Source organism: Canis lupus, chromosome X (genome assembly GCF_011100685.1).
Source record: "Canis lupus familiaris isolate Mischka breed German Shepherd chromosome X, alternate assembly UU_Cfam_GSD_1.0, whole genome shotgun sequence".
Classification (NCBI taxonomy): domain Eukaryota; kingdom Metazoa; phylum Chordata; class Mammalia; order Carnivora; family Canidae; genus Canis; species Canis lupus.
In genome coordinates this window covers 123873460-123887267 of record NC_049260.1, presented here as the reverse complement: position 1 = coordinate 123887267, position 13808 = coordinate 123873460, and the positions used below count along the sequence as shown (strand labels likewise).

The following is a 13808-nucleotide window of genomic DNA, read 5'->3' as shown; positions in this document are numbered from 1 at the left end:
CAAGTTCCTGTTTTATTTTTTTTTAAAGATTGTATTTATTCATGAGAGACACAGAGAGAGAGAGAGAGGCAGAGACCCAGGCAGAGGGAGAAGCAGACTCCACGCAGGGAGCCCGACGTGGGACTCGATCCCGGGACTCAGGGATCACGCCTTGGGCTGAAGGCAGACGCTCAACCGCTGAGCCACCCGGGCTGCCCCCAAGTTCCTGTTTTAAATGGGCCTCTTCAGTCCGGGGGAATGATCTGGACGCTGTGCAGTGGGCCGGCGCTCCCTCAGGTGTTCAGCAAGGTGTCCCGAGCGTCCTCTGGGCCTCGGGCACCTGTCGGGCCCGTTAGGAAGGTTCTGGGCATCAGGCCTCGGAGCTCTTCTAGCTCACGGCACAGAACCCCAACTTTCCCAAGTGCTTCCCAAGTTCCCGTATTTGAGGCAAACGAGAGGATCTCTGGCTACACTGAGTTCATTTTTATTTTTATTAGTTTTTGGATTTTATTTATTTATTCATGAGAGGCACAGAGAGAGAGGCAGAGACACAGGCAGAGGGAGAAGCAGGCTCCATGCAGGGAGCCCGACGTGGGACTCGATCCCAGGACCCCGGGGTCACTCCCTGGGCCAAAGGAAGATGCTCAACCACTGAGCCCCCAGGCGGCCCGCGATCTTGTCATGTTTTATTGTAGTAGAACACACAGGATATAATATGGGCTATTTTAACCCCTTGTAATCATGAAGTTCAGTGGCATTCCAGACATTCCTGGGGCGCTGGGGGGCTCCGCCGATTAAGCGTGGGACTCCTGATTTCCGCTCAAGGTTGTGAGATTGAGCCCCGAGTTGGGCTCCGTGCTCGGCAGAGAGTCTGCTTGAAGATTCTCTCTCTCCCTCTCCCTCTGCCCCTTCCCCTGCTCATGCCCTCTCCTCGCTCTCTCGCTCTCTCTCAAATAAATTAATGAATCTTAAAAATATATATACAGACATTCAGGATGCGTGTAACCACCACCCTGTGTGTCCCCGGCACTTTGGGACAAGCGTGGCTTTTAAAAGCCGACTCTCGGACACTCATGCCCATCAACCAGCTCCGTCGCCAAGCGTTATGGGCCCCGAACCTTCCTTCAGGCTCTGTCCCCTCCTTTGTGTTTCGGCTCCGCCTCAGACTCTTCCTCTATCCCAGAACCTCCTAGTTTCAAGCAACTGTTTATTCCTGAGCTGGTTTTGGCCCGTTCTTCCAACGGGCCGTTTCGCATCCTGAGCTCGTTACCTGATGCATTGGCGACCCTCCCAGCTTCACAGCACCTGCAAAGTTGATTAGCTGGTCTTCATGACCTCCCAGAGCCTGCCATGTAAGAAGTGATGCAAAACTGGCCGGGACACTCGGTGGCACTTGGCCCGACGATACACGAGGAAGGTCAAGTCCATGTCATGTAGCGTGCCACACTTATCTCTGCCGAACATTCCTCCTCAGGATTCCTCCTTCCAAGGCCCGCCACGCTGCAGAGATACGGGCCTTTTCTGCCTCTGTTGACAAGCATGGCAGTTGATCCTGTGGGCCAGGCCATCTCCAGGACAATCGCAGGAAGTTATTCCATGCCTGGGACAAGTCCTAGCTCTATCTGGCAGTGAACAGAAGGTTACAGGCCATCAGGCTGAGGGGTCACCAGCAATCCCAGGCCTGCTGGCACTGAGCCAGGCCAACGAGGAGCCGTGTAACGCGCTCCTGGAAATTCCCGACCTGCTGCCCTTGGGTCCCATGGCTTTTGCGGTCCCCCCTTGGCAAGGAAGTAGAAGGCGGAGAGAAAGTAGAACATTATCCAGAATTCTGTTACTTTGATGATTTTCACCTTTTGCAACCCATAAACACACCCCAAACTTCCTGAGCATTTTCGCGGTGAAACCACTGGGAAGAGAATGGGAGCTCCCAGTAGTTACCAAGCGCTCCCCTCCACCTCACGTTCTGGGAGCACATCCAAGATTCCCGGGGGCCCCACCGACGGCTGAAGGCCGCGGTGATTGACTGGTTGGGCCTTCTGAGCGCTCACTAGCACTTACTAAGTACCCAGCACGGAAAGCCCGACGGGGGAGCCAGTCCATAGAGGACCAGTGGTGAGGACGGGTGGCGGCGAATGAGAAGCCAGCAACTGAGCCAAGGCCAAGCCTTATTTCTCTTTGCTTTTTCGCCTCCGTGTCCTCTGGCCTCTAGAGAGGAATGTATGTAAGGGGACAGAAACATTCCACATGGGAAGACACGGCCAACTCCGGGGAACGGGCTCTGGGACTGGTGTGGGCTCAAGCAGTCTTTGCCGAATGGGTCTAACGAAGTGCCTTTGAGGGTACGGCTCTGTCAGCAGACCCCGCACCCCCCCAGGAGACTGCAGCGGTGGCAGGAGCAGCCAGCCTGAGGTCCCGCCTGGCGACACTTCCAGCTCTCTTCCGGGGTCCCCAGCCAACTCCCACTGTTTTCTCTCTTCTTTAATTTCCACTCATTTTTTATTGCATCCCTTAATGTAAAGAATGTTCTGGAACACCGACAGGGGAGCCATGAAACTTGGATTAGTGAACGAGACTCTCAGTGTCTCTGAGGAGCAGCTTCCTTTTCTGGGACACCAGCTGCCTTGCCCGCTTCCCAGGATACTGCGTCTAAGCCCATCGACGTGTCGGGGAGAGCAAGGCCGCCCGCGCAGAGGACTCTGAGCACCTGCTCACGCGTCACACGGGCTGGTGCGACAGACCCCCCACTCCGCTCGGAGCGCCCGCGCCTCACGGCCCGCAGGCTGCGGCTGGGCCCGTCCTGCCCCGTGTGGCCTGCAGCCGCCTCTCTGGGTTTGGCCTGTGTCCCTGCAGGCCCTCCCCAGCCCCCGTCCCCGGCACTGGCGAGGCCTTGCAGGCGACACATCCCGTCACGGCTCCCGGGCCACGACAGCACTGCGAACCATCTAGAAGCATGGCCTGCGTCCTCTTCCTCGCGCCGGCACGCACCCTAAGCGTGTCTTCACCGGAGTCTCGAGTCCTTGTGCCGCAGATGTGAGTGGTGACGTCCTCGGGTGGAAACCGAGCGTCTGATTGTGCCAGTCGCCTGCCCCCGTCTTCCAGGTTTCCTTTCCTTTTTTTTTTTTAAGATTTTATTTATTTATTCATGATAGACACACACACACACACACACACACACACACACACAGAGTCACAGGCAGAGGGAGAAGCAGGCTCCATGCAGGGAGCCCGATGCGGGACTCGATCCTGGGACCCCAGGATCACACCCTGGGCCGAAGGCAGGCGCCAAACCGCTGAGCCCCCCAGGCATCCCCGAAAGTTTTTTTTTAAAGATTTTATTTGTTTATTTATGAGAGACACACAGAGAGGCAGAGACCCAGGCAGAGGGAGAAGCAGGGTCCACGCAGGGAGCCCGACTCGGGACTCGATCCCGGGACCCCAGGATCACGCCCCGGGCTGACGGCGGCGCTAAACCGCCGCGCCACCCGGGCGGCCCCAGGTTTCCTTTCCTGTGCTTTCTTGACCTCTTGCGCATTGAGGGGCTTTTCGTAAACTGCTTTCCTGAGACCCCCGAGGCCGGCGGCCTCCTCCCCTTCCCCGGCCCCGCGCGGGGGCCCCTCCTGCTCGCCCCTGCCCTGCGCGCCAGGCGGGCCACGGCGCTGCAGGCGCCCCGGGTACCTGGGCCGGCGGTGCCCCCGCCGTCCCCGGGCATGCGGGCTGCAGCCCCCCAGGCTAGCCCCCCGCCCCCCCCCGATCGGAGGCCGCGGGCGAGCAGCGGGCAGAGCAGGGCCTACGGCCGTCGGAGCGCCCGAACCCGGCTCGGCGTCCTGGGGCTCGCAGGTGCGGAGGCCCGCGCGGCCCCGTCGGACAGGCCAGGGCCGGAACTGCCGGGCCCGGAGGACGGCAGCCCGCAGGGTCGGCCGGGGCGGCCCACGCAGCCACACGTGGCTCTCGGCCCCTCGGCCTGAGTCGGAAAGCCTGGCTCCGGAGCAGGTTGCTGACCCGTCCTGTGCGTGTGCGGAGGAAATGATTTCATGGCTTTGGGATTTCACCACTGCAGAGGGGGCAGGGGGCCAATTCCGCTGAAACAAAGGGACAGTAATCACTGCGGCCAGAAGAGCAGTTTAACCCCGAGGTGTCTCTTTACAGCCTCGGGGACTTTCAGGGTGTTTCTCAGCTCGTTTCAGGGTCTTTCGACGGTGGACCCGATCCAGACGGGTCACTTCACTTCTGTCGGAGCGAGTTCTGGAGCCCGAGAAGGGCAAGGCGCTGTAGCCCAGCCAGGTGGATCCCCCCGCGGGAGGCCCAGAGTGCGCGGAGGAAGTGCTCCAGCTCCTCGGGTCCATCCTCTGTAAACCTCAGCCCTGATTGCCTTAGTGCCCCACAGACGCTCACGTTACGTACGCTCCACGGATCACGCTCACGCCCCAGTTTATTTTTTTAAAGACTTTATCTATTTATTCATAGAGAGAGAGAGAGAGAGAGAGAGAGAGAGAGAGGGACAGGCCGAGGGAGAAGCAGGCCCCACGCAGGCAGCCCGATGCGGGACTCGATCCCTGGTCTCCAGGATCACACCCTGGGCTGCAGGCGGCGCTAAACCGCTGCTCCACGGGGGCTGCCCTCGCACCCCAGTTTAATCCCGAACAACGTGCTGTGGTGTCCAGACAGAGCATTCACGGAGTTAGATAAAAAGTCTGGTACCGGGGCGCCTGGGTGACTCAGTCATTGAAGCGTCTGCCTTGGGCTCAGGTCGTGGCCTCAGGGTCCTGGGATCGAGCCCCACGTTGGGCTCCCTGCTCAGTGGGGAGTCTGCTTCTCCTTCTGCCCCTCTTCCCTGCTCATGTTCTCTCTTGCTCTCTCTCTGTCCAATAAATAAATAAAATCTTTACAAAAAGCTACAAAGATTAAAAAAGTCCAGTACTACGCCTTGCCTGACTGCCTACGGTCCAGCTTTGACACCGTGTCTCCCTGGTTCACCACCATATCCCCAGTTATTGGCACATAAATATATGAGGAGGAAATCCTGCTGATTAGGTTTGTTATGAACCCACAAAACCACTCCTGTTTCTCGAGAGTAATATTTTATTTAATTTATTTAAAAATGTTTTTTATTGGAGTTCGATTTGCCAACATATAGCATAACAGCCAGTGCTCATCCCATCAAGCGCCCCCCTCAGTGCCTGTCACCCAGTCACCCCCACCCCCCGCCCTCCTCCCCTTCCACCACCCCTAGTTCGTTCCCCAGAGTTAGGTGTGAGAGTAGTATTTTATTTTATTTTATTTTTTTTATTTATTCATGAGAGACACACACAGAGAGAGAGAGAGACAGGCAGAGACACAGGAGGAGGGAGAAGCAGGCTCCATGCAGGGAGCCCGATGCGGGACTTGATCCTGGGACTCCAGGATCGTGCCCTGGCCCAAAGGCTGGCGCCAAACCGCTGAGCCACCCGGGGATCCCCAAGAGTAGTATTTTAAACCTAGGTCTGTGATGCCTTGAAATTGTGCGAGGTTCATTCATTCATTCAAGTATTTACTGAGCAACTGTTCTGCACCAGGCACTGCTCAGCCACTGCTCAGCTCAGAGCAAAGCAGGGATCCAGGCAGACAGGCCCCTGCTGCCCACAGCGGGGGATGCAGGTAGGGGGCAGGGAACAGACCTCAACCAAACAAGAAAAGGACCAGGTGTGGAGAGAAGTAAGATAGGATGCTGTGCTGGTCCACGATGGTGGCTGCCACTTGAATTAGGCTGATCAGAGAAGGTCTCTAACGCGATGACAAGTTGAAGTCTCAGTGACAGGAACATCACAAAGAGCAGCGTGAAAGAGAAGAGTGTGAGTGAGAGAAAGTGGGAGACATGGGCAGGGCCAGGGCATATGGGACTTCCTCAGCCACGTTAGACTCGGCATTTTACTATCAAGGCATTAGGAGACCTTCAGAAGGGGCTCATCGATGGAACAGTATGATCCGATTTGGGGTTTTAAAAGGTCATCGAGGGCAGCCCAGGTGGCTCAGCGGTTCAGCGCCTGCCTTCGGCCCAGGGCGTGATCCTGAGGACCCGGGATCGAGTCCCACGTTGGGCTCCCTGCGTGGAGCCTGCGTCTCCCTCTGCCTGTGTCTCTGCCTCTCTCTCTCTCTGTGTCTCTCATGAATAAATAAATAAATAAAATCTAAAAAAAAAGGTCATTGACTTCTCTGTTGAGAACGGATTTATTGGGGTGTCAAAGAGTGGCTGTAGGGGATGCATGGAGAGAAGCAGGTTGATTTCGAATGTTTTCAAGAGTTCAAAGCACTTGCTAATGCTTTGCATGTTTAAAGTGGGAGCAAGGAGCACTCCAAGGTCTGGATTTAGAGAATGGTTGGAGGGTGGTAGCATTTCCTGAGATAGTGGAAGGCTGGAAGAGGGATAGGTGTGAGGGGCATGAAATCGGGGGCTAGTTTGGGGCCTGTTAAGTCGAAGAGAGAGCTATTTAAGTGGAGATGTCAGATTGTTGGTTACATGGGTCTGAAGGTCCTGGGGAAAAATCCGGGTTGGAAATACAATTGTGCACTTCATCATCAAATACGCGATAGGTAGTGTTAGGTCGATAAGGAAAGGCAGTCCAGAACGGGGGCTGGGGGGTGGGGGAGAGAGGGAGGGACGGAGAGAGGACGCACACAGGGGCGAGTGTGCACCCGGGCACATGCGTGTTTCTGATGAGAGAGGGTCCGTGCGTTTCATCAGGTCTCTAAAGGGTTCATGACCCATAAAAGGCTAGGAGTCCTCTGCCGAAATGGTGCCCCTAGAGACTGTGGCTCGAGGTAGATGCACTCGACTTGTTTTCAGGATGCTCCGAGGTGTGAGCAGATAGTTTAGAGACGGCGCATGGATCGCCCTTTGATTCCTACCTGGCCTGAGGTCCAGATCCCGTCGTGGTATCCAGAATGCTCTTCCCCTTCAGGTGGATCTTGTCTATACTACATCTACTCACTTATTCCTTTCTTCTCTCTGGCCACTTGCCTGCAGAAAGGGGGGCTGCCTTTATGCATCCCAGTTTGCAGAGACTCCTTACAGATGCCCGGTGAACGAGGCTCTCTGCAGGTGAGGCCCAGGACGGTGCCTCGGTAGCAGCTCCCTGGGTGTTTCTTTTTCTCCCCCCGCCCCGGGTGTTTCTGTTCATTTCCCTCCCAGCTACTTCTTTCTGTGCTTCGGGTTCACTGGTCACCTCTTCCGTGTCTAATGTGCTGTTACGGCGCATCCACTGGATGCTTCATTTCACATCATTGTGTTTTTTTTTTTTTAAGATTTTTTATTTATTCATGAGAGACACAGAGACAGAGGCAGAGACAGGCAGAGGGAGGAGAAGGCTCCATGCAGGGAGCCCGACGTGGGACTCGATCCCAGGACTCCGGGGTCACGCCCTGAGCCGAAGGCAGATGCTCAACCACTGAACCACCCAAGCGTCCCTCATTGTGTGTTTGTTTTTTTTTTAATTTTTATTTATTTTTTTATTTTATTTTATTTTATTTTATTTTATTTTATTTTATTTATTTTATTTTTGTGTTTTTTAAAAGAATGTATTTATTTATTCATGAGAGACACACAGAGAGAGGCAGAGACACAGGCAGAGGGAGAAGCAGGCCTCATGCAGGGAGCCCGATCTAGGACTCGATCCCAGGACCCCAGGATCACGCCCTGGGCCGAGGGAAGGCGCTTAACCGCTGAGCAGGGAGCCCAGTGCAGGCTCATCCCAGGACCCTGAGATCACAGCCTGAGCCCAAATCAAGAGTCGGCGCCCAACCGACTGAGCCACCCGGGTGCCCCCCTCCCTGCCCCGCCAAGGCTTCTTTTGAAGGTCTCTTAGGGCAGGTCTGGAGTGGCTACACTGGCAGGGCTGGTTTGGCCTATTTCTAACCCTAAGCTGTGGCCTCTCTAGGGTGTTCTCCGAGTGTTTCGGGCCTGCCCACTGTAGCAGGCCAGCGCCAAGACGCATCCCAGCCCCGCGCCAGCCGCAGCAGTCATCCCTGGATGCGCCTGCACTTTCACCCCGCGCGTGTGCTCGGTCGTGTGCCACTCAAGTCCTTATGGGGGAATGCCTGACGTAGATCTCTGGGCCTCTTCCCTTACCTGACCCCCTCCCGTCCGGTACCTTTCCCTGCAGGTGTCAGCCACCTCGACCCTCCCGAATTCCGAGCTCTGTCTTCTCAGCTCTGCGAGGCAGCTGCGCTGCGCTTGGGCCCCTCCCTGCACCGTGGCCTGGGAATGTGCGTGCTCGTCGGGCTCACCTCTTGTTTCTCTACTCACACAGGCCACAGCCCTGCGCTGACTGTCACCCAGTGTCTAAAAGCTGTCGATGCGGATACTTAGTGTAGTTTTCTGGTTGGTCTTATGGGCGGGAGATACATCCAGTGCCGGGCGCACCAGTGTGGCTGGAAGGGGAAGGTTCTCGCAGGCGGTTCAAGCACATCATAAGGGCCGAGGAATGTATTCATTTGCCGGAGCTGCTGTAACAAAGTGCCACCACCTGGGTGGCTCAGGCCACAGAAATTTATTGTCTCCCGATTTCGGAAGCTAGAAGTCTGAGATCCAGATGTGGGCAGCGTCGATGGCTCTGTCCCAGGCCGCTCTCCCTGGCTTGTTGATAGCCGTCTCCTCCCTCTGTGTGTTCGCGACATGTTCCCTCTATGGTGTCATAAGGACACCAGCCCTGTTGGGTTACGTCCCACTCTAATGGCCTCGTTTATCTTGGTAGAGACTCTGTCTCCGAATACAGCCCCACTGTGAGGTGCTGCGGGTTAGGACGTCAGCGCACATCTCTGCAGGGCCTTGCAGGGCCGGGGACCCATCATTCAGCCCTTCAGAGCGAAGTTCAGACTCCAGTCTCGGCCCCCTTCCCTGATCCCATTGCACAGCCCCCAGGTCAGCCCCGCTGGCCCTTGTGCTTCCATGGAACCTGCTGGATCACTGTCATGACACGACCTAAGAGGCGTCCGTAAGTCATGAAGGCAGCAGGCTGGGTTGGCTTCAGAGGAGGACAACATAGCTTCCGGCCTTGGAAGGACGGGAGTCCGTGATTCCGCCGCCAAGTCCATAAAAGCGAACAGACCTGTGATCCAGACCCCGCTTCCTGCAGGAGCTCGGTTTTAGCCTCCGTCAGGTTCGAGGACTGAGCACACGCCCTTTTCCACAGGCTTACAGGACGCTGCAGGCTTCTGCTGTGGGAGGTGACACCGGTGGGGTGGCAGTGAGTCAGCTCGGTGGCTGCGGCAGGAAAGGCTGATGGGGAACAGATCTTTGCTTATCAGAGCTGGACAAGGCAGCAGAGCCCTTAGTGCCCGGCGGCGGGGGGCTTCCAGAAGGGGGAAGCGGTTTCCCCAGGGCAAGCGGTACCCCGTGCCCTGGTGACAACCAGCCCCATCATCATTTTATAAGTCACTTTCTTTTCTGGTTTTAGAAGTTACTTGCAAATTGATAACGTCTTGCCACCAGCCGCGGCTGCGCCACACGGGAGGCAGGCCCAGGTGTATCCCCTCCGTGTGCAGATGCCGGGGCGTGCAGCGCTCGAGGGGGCTGCTCAGGGGCCCCCAGGGAGCCGGGGAGAAGCCGAGTGCAATGCAGGTCCTGCTTTCAATCCAGCCCCCCTTTCTCGTGCTCTGTTTCTCTGAGTCATAACTGTGGCTGATTGTTTGCATAGTGGTTTTGCTTTCTAGATCCTGTTGGGGCAGGACACGCTCGCGCTCGTGGTCCGTCCTCAACTGCTGACCCCCCCTTCCCATCTCGGCTCCCCGAGCTGCTCGCCACCTGCCCAGCAGAGGAGGGCCGGGGGGAGACAAGGGGGAGCTTGGTGCAGCCGTGCGAGGCGCAGCCCTGGCCTGGTGACATGGGAGCAGCTCCCAGGGGGGCCGAGACAGCCGCCCTCGGGCCCGCACATCCTCTGAGCTTACGGGTCCCCTGACGCAGAGCGCCCTGCTTCCTTCTGTGCCCACTGCCCGGCTCGTGGTGGGCGCTTCACGACCGTTTATGGGGGGATCCGGGAACATGCCCTCTGCAGAGGAATCGGCTTACAATCTTTTTTTTTTTTTAAAGACTTTATTTATTTATTCATGAGAGACACAGAGAGAGAAGCAGAGACCCAGGCAGAGGGAGAAGAAGGCCCCATGCAGGGAGCCCGATGCGGGACTCGATCCCGGGACCCCAGGATCACGCCCTGAGCCAAAGGCAGACGCTCAACCACTGAGCCACCCAGGCGTCCCTACAATCCTTTCTATCATAGAAAAGCCCCACAGGGCAGCCCGGGGAACTCAGCAGTTTAGCGCCGCCTTCAGCCCAGGGCCTGACCCTGGAGACCCGGAATCGAGTCCCATGTTGGGCTCCCTGCATGGGGCCTGCTTCTCCCTCTGCCTGGGTCTCTGCCCCTCTCGGTCTCTCTCTGTGTCTCATGAAATAAAGTCTTAAAAAAAACAAAAGCCCCACAAACATAGCAAACCACATAAAACAAATGTATGGCCTAATTATTACTAGGTGAGCCCCCCTCTGACCACAGCCAGTTGGAAAATACCTCTGCCACCCGGTGCCTCAGTTGCCACCTCCTTCTCCCTGTGGGTAAGTCCTGCCCCGGCGTGTGTAGAAATCTCATCTTTGCATTTTTTTAGATTATTTATTTATTTATTCATGAGAGATACACACAGAGAGAGAGAGGGGCAGAGACCCAGGCAGAGGGAGAAGCAGGCCCCATGCAGGGAGCCCGATGTAGGACTCGATCCCGGGACTCCAGGATCATGCCCTGGGCCGAAGGCAGGCACTAAACTGCTGAGCCACCCAGGGATCCCCTTCTTTGCATTTTTTGTATTGTCTTGTCACTCAAAGGAGCATCCCCTAGGCTTTATAATTTAAAGCTTTCATCTTGGGGCACCTGGTGGCTCAGTGGGTGAAGCATCTGCCTTCAGCTCGGGTCATGGTCCTGGGGTCCGGGGATCAAGCCCCACGTGGGGCCCCCTGCTCGGCGGGGAGTCTGCTAGTCCCGTTCCCTTTGCAGATGGTGATGTGCTCTTTCTGTTATTTATTTTCCTTTATTAGAGTATATTTATCAAAAGGTGTTTGTTTGCCTTCAGCGTCCCAGGGGCATGGCTTGTCTAGGAGAAGCAGGATAACGACCCATTCCTTCCCCCTGGCTGACCAGCTCGCACGACGGGTGAAGCGGTTGGTTCCCTCACCTCCTGTGAGGGTGAAAGATGCTTTCTTCCTGTTAGATCATGAGGGATGCGTGGATTTAAACCCAGTTGGTGGGTTTCAAGCCACTCTAGTCATGACATTTATTAAAGCTCCAATCGTGCCATCCTTGGCCAGGGAGAGGGTCTGCAGGTGGGCTCCCGGGTCCGTCTGGCGTGTGGTCAGCTCGGAGAAGTTCCTCGGGGCGCTGTTGCATTGGATCTTTTTTTTTTTTCAGTTTATTTTTAAGTAATGTCTCCACCCACCATGGGGCTCGAACTCAAGCACCCTGAGATCACCCTGGCACTCAGCCAGATGCCCCGCTCGGTTTCATTGTAAAGAGCTTCACTTTGGTGCTGGCCCAGTGCTTTCGGGGGTCTCTGTTGCCTGACTGCCACCTCCCGACGAGCTCGGAGCCTGCTTCTCTCTCTCCTACCCTCCCTGTACGTGTGCTTTCTCTAATCAATCAAGTATTATTTAAAAATAGAAAATATCAGCAAAATAGAAACATGATGGAGGGCGTGCTGGTGAGTTACGCTGCCACTGTCGAGTTACTGGGTGGCTGTCACTGTTCTGCCCTGCTGAACCTCCCCTCCTCTCCTGGTCCTTGCGGGGCGAGCCTCAGCCCATCAGTCAGCATTGTGGTGCTTGGCCTGGCCCCTGTGGTTCTTACTATGACTGCAAGATGCCCTTCAGCAGCAGCTGTCCGGAAACTTCGAAGAAAGACCTGTTTATCACTCAGGAGACCCGGAAGTGACGCAGGACACCTGGGGCCACAGTGCGAGGTGCTCGGTAGACAGTGCTCACCGGGGCCTGGGGTTCTGCTCTTACGGGGGTCAAGGGTCAGGGTACGGGGTTTCAGGGGCTCACCCTGGGTAAGTTTGCAACACAAGGGTGGGGAGAGAAAAAGCAAGCAGCCCAAATGGTCAGCGGTGAAAATCAACCAAGATCCCTGAAACCAGGGAGCCCCAGAGGAGCCTCAGTGGGGCGAGGGGGCCTGCTGTCCGTCTGGTGCTGGGGCCAGCCCTGTGTTCTGGGGGAGAGTGTGCTTGAAGCCGATGCCTCTTTGAAATGCATGCCTCAGCGATGTGAGCTTGGGGCAGACACCGGTGCTTCGCTTGGCACCGTGACCCCAGGGCCTTTGCACTGGCCGCTGCCTCGGCCGTTGTTTGGGCTCGGCTCAGCCGTGCTGGAAGCTTCTGCAGGCCCAGGTCTGACAGGCACATGTGGCAGGTCACTGGCGCACGGCTGGCTGTGCTCGGGCAGGACGCACGGCGTCAGCGGACCCCGGACCCCAGGCCCCAGGCCCGTGGCCAGTTCACTCGAGGCCCACCGTGCGCGCCGCTCGGCTTCCCCTTTCCGAGGCCGTTTCGGGAAGTGCCGCACACTTCCTCTCGGCCTTGCCCTCGGAAGGCTGGGGGTACCCTGCGCCCCGTGAGGGCTCCCCGAGGCCCGGCTGTGGGGGCACCTCCCGTCTCGGGGCCTTCCGGCGAGCACGCCAGCCCCTCTCCTCCTCCCAGGGCCCCCCTGCCAGCCCCGAGCCCCCGAGTCCCCGAGTCCCCGCCGCGAGCCCACCTGTGGCCCCAACCGCCCGTCTAGGCCCGTCTAGGCTTTTCTAGTCCCCGGCGCCCCCCGACGGACCAGCTCATCTGGGATGATCGCCCTCCCCCCTCCCCGTTCCTCGACGTGCTGGTGCCCGCCGCGCCTGAGCAGGTGGTGCGGGCCTGGGGTCTCAGGGTCCCGGGGGGCGGGAGCCGGGTCGCCCCAGACGGCGGCTCTTCCTCTTCCCCTGCCCCTGGGCCGAGCGGGGTGCTTGTAAATGTGTCAGGCGTAAATGAAGCCGGAGATACAAAAGACTTCCTGTCCCAGTGGTCACCAAGCCTCCTGGCAGAAGCCCACGCTTCCTGCTGTCACACATGCCACCGCTCAGAAGAGCAGACCGCACGGCGATAAATCTCCCCGGGCTGCCGCCTGCAGCAGGCCGACCCCCGGGCAGCGGCACTGCCACCTCGCGAGCGCTCCGCCCAGGTGCAAGGCGCCGTGGCACTGTCGGGCACCGGGGACCTGGGGCCCTCCCCGCTCGGGGACACGCGCGGCCCTTCGCACCAGCGACGGCTCCCGGGACGGCGGGGCCCAGGGGCCGGCCAGAGCAGCCCGCCGGCCCCGTGCTGCTTGTCCCAGTGGCTCTCAGCGGGGCGCCAGGGCTCCGGTCACTGTCCCTGCCCTGTGCCACCCCCAGCCTTTAGGATGCGCAGAAGACACCGGTTTCTACCTGCCCCCCCGGGGCGTCCCCATCCCGGATTGGGAGACGCTGGCATTTAGGAGGCGAAGGCCCAGGGGTCTTCCAGCTTTAAAAATAAATCCTGGGTGGCACAGACAGTTGGGTGGGCACCCAAACCCCAATTGGGGGTTTTGGCTCAGGCCATGATCTCCGACTCATGGGATTGAGCCCCACGTCGGGCTCCATGCTAATGTGGAGTCTGCTTGAGACTCTCTCCCTCTCCATCTGTCCCTCACACCACTTGTGTTCTCTCTCTCTCTCGCTTTCTCTCTGTTTCAAATAAAAAAAAATCCTTTGGCCCAGAGCTCTCCCACTTTATATCCAGATATCACTAAAGAATCCCTCTCTATTTTTTAAAAAGATTTT

General features: G+C 57.5%; 1 protein-coding gene across 1 annotated transcript in view; it reads left to right on the top strand.

Moving 5' to 3' along the window:
• Window positions 1–13808, top strand: part of GAB3 (GRB2 associated binding protein 3) — a 43926-nt gene that overhangs the window by 25701 nt on the left and 4417 nt on the right. The window lies entirely within an intron of this gene.